The sequence below is a fragment of the Chiloscyllium plagiosum genome, chromosome 41 (genome assembly GCF_004010195.1).
Source record: "Chiloscyllium plagiosum isolate BGI_BamShark_2017 chromosome 41, ASM401019v2, whole genome shotgun sequence".
Classification (NCBI taxonomy): Eukaryota; Metazoa; Chordata; class Chondrichthyes; order Orectolobiformes; family Hemiscylliidae; genus Chiloscyllium; species Chiloscyllium plagiosum.
The window spans coordinates 5,664,279-5,669,178 of record NC_057750.1 but is presented as its reverse complement, the minus strand read 5'-3'; the positions used below and the strand labels follow the sequence as shown (position 1 = coordinate 5,669,178).

Below are 4,900 nucleotides of genomic sequence, written 5' to 3'. Positions count from 1 at the left end.
GGAAAAAATAGCAAGAGGTGAAGTGAGATTGGAGGAAACAGCAGAGGAAAACGAGGGAAGGAGAGAAGGAAAGAGGAGCTGATAGCAAGGACAGAAACAGAGGATGCGCAGGTAGAAAGCAAGAATGAGAAAGAGGTGAGGAGGCATAGAGGGAGAACAGGAAGGTGTGGCGGGGGGAGAACTACATAGTGGTTTCCTCCTTCTAATTGCTTTATCTTTGTTGTCTGCTCACCTAAGCAGTCGGTTTAACATCCCGAATCAAAACAGGGAGTCAAACTGTCCAGCTTCACTGGCTACTTGATTAATAGACAGTAAGGCTTGTTCTGCAAACTATCCCGTGGAACACACACACACAATTAACCTCCAACTGGTAAACACCATTTTTGGCTCCTTACGCCAGGTTTAATTGTGTAAACACAGAGAAGGCCTGGAAGATCACAAGCTGTCTCGATGAGGACATTTGTACCAGGATGCTCCCACCATTGTCACAGCATTGTGACAGAGAACAGGATCTCCTTCCTGCTTAATTGGGGACATTTCCCTTACAAAGGGAACGGACTGTCCCCAGCACAATGGAGGATTGATTTAGACTTAGCCAGGTCTGATAGAACTGCAGGAGTATTGAAAAAGAGAAAAGAAAGGGTGTGGGTAATGTTAAGAATGAGGGACAATGCAGGGTAGGAACATGAGGCCAATCAGTCCTTTGTGTCTGTTCTGTTTTTCAAGTAGATCATGGCTGATATTTATCTTAATTTAATTTCCTCTCTCTGGTTCTGTGACCCTTAATAGAATTATCTCTCAATCACTCAATATTAACATTTTCAATTGACTTCCTATTTGTAGTTTTGGGGAGAATGTTCCAGATTTCAACCGTCATATCACAGGAAATAGTTTTTCTCCATCATCATCACCTCAGTGAGATAATCCTATCCTGTTCTGTACTCAAAGGAATCAGGATTGAGACTAGTTGGTAATATATGGTGCCCTTGTAATTTCAACCTTTAAGTCCCAGTGTCATTTTAAAAAAATGAATCTACACTGAATTCCCTCCAAGGTCAGATCACACTGTCCTGAAGTTTGAAGTTGAGAACAATCGAATCGAATCAATGGAGATAACATGCTCAGTGGTGGGTGAAAAGTCTCCTAAAAATGTATCTGCTCAGGCAAAAGTCAGCATTATTGTTGTTGAGGAGAGGCTATTGTCCTGCCTTGTATGAATGGAGGTTCTGAGTGGCTTTCTAGAGCTATTTCAGAGAGAGCACCACCTTGCTGTGTGTCTGGATTCACAGGCAATCTGATAAAGGTGGCAGATCTCCTTCCCTAAAGGACATTTATGAACCATAGAATCATAGAGATGTACAGCATGTAAACAGACCCTTTGGTCCAACTCATCCATGCCGACCAGATATCCTAAATTAATCTAGCCCCATTTGCCAGCATTTGGCCCATATCCTTCCAAACCCTTTTAATTCATGTACCCATCCACGTGTTTTAAAATCTGTTTTAATTATAACACCAGTTTTATTTAATTGACTGAATTTCAATTCCTTATGATACCATGTTAGGACTCTGAATTACAATCCAGTAACATAACCACTGTGCTACCATTCCCATTACAACTTTAGGAAGTCCACAGGAGGGTTGGATCCAGTGCAGGAATATAAAACAGGAACCATCTAGGATTGAGACGCTTCCAAAAAAAAAGTTACTCTGGACTCAAAACGTTAACTCTGTTTATGTCTTCACAGATGCTGCTAGACCTGCTGAGTTCATCCAGCACTTTCTGTTTTTGTTTGAGATTTCGAGCATCTTCAATATTTTACGTTATGCTTTTATATGGGGTTAAGAGTAACATCTTAGAATCACAGACATCATGCATGTACCAGCTCTTTAAATGAGCATCATTACCCAGTGCCAATCTGTTAATTGTTCCACATAGTTTTTGTGCTCTCTCTTTCGATCTAAGCTACCTGATGAAGGAGCAACGCTCCGAAAGCTAGTGCTTCCAAATAAACCTGTTGGACTATAACCTGGTGTTGTGTGATTTTTAACTTTGTAGCGGGAATGATATAGACGATTAAGAATTGTATACAGAACTATTGGAGTGCAATGGAGGTAACTGCAAAGGGAATTGCAACATCTATCGGTAAGAACAAACGTAATGGAGCAGGAGAAGATCCCTCTGCCCATTGATCCCATTCTGCCCTTCAGTGAGATTGTGGCGATCTATTAAATTACCATTTTCCTGCACTATCCCCATATCCCTCGATACCTATAGTATCTACATATCTCTTGATTTCTGTCTTGAACATACTCAATGACTTGGCCTCCATAACCCCTAGGATAGAGAATTCCAAGGATAGGGTTAATAGTCAAGGTCTTTTCCCCAGGGCAGGGGAGTCCAAAACTGGAAGACATAGGATTAAGGTGAAAGGGGAAATATTTAAAAGGGACCTAAGGAGCAAACTTTTTCTCACAGAGGGTGGTGCATTCATGGAATGAACTGCCAGTGAAAGTGGTGGAGACTGGTACAATTACAACATTTAAAAGGCATCTGAATGGGTAGGTGAATAGGGAGGGTTTCGAGGGATAGGGGCCAGATGCCGGCAAATGGGACTAGATTAATTTAGGATATCTGGTCAGCAAGAACGAGTTGGACTGAAGTGTCTGTTTCTGGGATGTACATCTCCGAGTGACAAAATTCCTCCTTTATCTCAGTCCAAAATTATCTACCTCTTCTTCTGAGACTGTGTCGTCTGGTGATGGGGGTAATACATAGGGTAATGGGAATACTCTATGGAGTAACACTACAGGGGAAATTAGGGATCATGTATGAAAACATAGGCGGGCCCTATTCAACACCCTCGAGTCTATTCCCCGATTCAATCAGATCCTGATACTCACCCTTAACTATATTTCTTAATACAACACTTCCCAATACCTTTCCCACTGTGACCCCACTTTGTGGCTTGAAAACTGCTGTGAACCCTCAATGGTGGGGGAGGAAGACCTAAAGTTGTAGGAGCAAAAGCAGGCCATTCAGTCCATCAAAAGTGGTCCACTATTCAAAGAGATCATGGCTGGTCTGATAATCCTCAACTCCACTTCCTTGTCCATTCCCCATAAATCTCAATTCCCTACCTAGTTAAGAATCTTTCTATCTCAGCTTATTGAACTAGCCTCAAAACCTCTCTGTGGTAAAGAAATCCACAGTTTCACTGTCCTCTAAGAGGAAAAAATGTCTTACTCACCTCTGTCCTAAATGGGCAATTCCTTACTCTGAGATTATGCCCTCTGGTCCTTGATTCTCCTACAAGGAGCAACAACCTTTCTATGGTGGCACAGTGGTTAGCACTGCTGCCTCACAGCGCCAGAGACCCGGGTTCAATTCCCACCTCAGGCAACTGTCTGTGTGGAGTTTGCACATTCTCCCCGTGTCTGTGTGGGTTTCCTCCAGGTGCTCCGGTTTCCTCCCACAGTCCAAAAATGTGCTGGTTAGGTGAATTGGCCAGGCTAAATTGCCCATAGTGTTAGGTGAAGGGGTGAATGGGTCTGGGTGGGTTGCACTTCGGCGGGTTGGAATGGACTTGCTGGGCCATTGTAACTAATCTAATTTAATCTAATCTACTTTTACATTGTCAAGCCCTCTAAGAATTTATGATTATAGGGAGGATTGGCCTTGTGGTATTGTTGCTAGACTATTAACCCAGAGACGCAGGTAATGTCCTGGAACCTAGGTTCAAGTCTCACCAAGGCAGATAGTAAAGTTTGAATTCAATTGTATAAAAAATCTGGAATTAAGAATCTCATGATGATCATGACACCATTGTTGAATATTGGGAAAAGCCCATCTTGTTCATTAATGTCCTTTAAGAAAGGAAATCTTCCATCCTTACACAGTCTGGTCTACTTGATGAAATCAGAAATTGCTGGAAGAACTCAGCAGGTCTGGCAGCATCTGTGGAGAGAAAGCAGAGTTAACATTTCAGGTCCAGTGACCCTTTCTTAGAACTGTTATAACCTGTTGGGATTTACAGCAATTTCGGATTTTGTTTCCGAGAACGACTTGGACAATTTTGTATCATCGTTTCTTCCCTTCACATACCAACATTTATTTGGCCAATTTTTTTTTGTGCAGAGAAAGTTTCTTTAATTTTTCCTTAACTGATGTGTGCGCGTGCATGTGTGCTTTAGGTTATTTAGAAAGATATCTATCTTGAGTTACATTCCAACCAATGTTAATAAGTTTTACATCTTTATTGAATTTGTTTTGTTGTATTTAAAAATTGAATAATTCTTTTGTTTATTAAAGAAACTTGGTTAGTGGATATGTTGTCAACCAGAGTTAAAAATCACACAACACCAGGTTATAGTCCAACAGGTTTATTTGGAAGCACTAGCTTTCAGAGTGCTACAGTTACCTGATAAAGGAGCAGTGCTCCGAAAGCTAGTGTGCTTCCAAATAAACCTGTTGGACTATAACCTGGTATTGTGTGATTTTTAACTTTGTCCACCCAGTCCAACACCGGCATCTCCAAGTCTTGTCTACCAGAGATTGATTAGTATATATAATTAGTCATACCGATAACTGAGTAAAACATTTTTCTAACATATGCTGTAACTAGTGGAGTAGTGGGACTTCAGAGAGACAATACATTCCTCCCCCAACCTTGTTCATAACAGTAGAAAGCGCAGTAGCCACTTTACACAAGCTCCCAAAAAAACAATGTGATAAGAACTGTAAATAATCTGTTTTGGTGATGTTAATTGAAGGATAAACATTGGTCAGGACTCCAGGGAGAACTCCCCTGCTCTTCAAAATAAAGGCCAGTGGATCTTTTAAATTCCCCTTGCCAAGGCCTCAGTTTAGCAAATCATCTGAGACATTGCATCTCTGATG

The 4,900-nt window shown here is 41.3% G+C and overlaps 1 protein-coding gene across 1 annotated transcript in view; it reads right to left on the bottom strand.

Moving 5' to 3' along the window:
* Positions 1-3,917, bottom strand: part of LOC122542784 (B-cell lymphoma/leukemia 11B-like) — a 49,914-nt gene extending 45,997 nt beyond the window's left edge. The window contains exon 1 of the mRNA XM_043680826.1: positions 3,897-3,917. The gene's annotated coding sequence lies outside the window, so the exon portion shown is untranslated. The remainder of the gene's footprint in view (positions 1-3,896) is intronic.
* Positions 3,918-4,900: the final 983 nt, after the last annotated feature.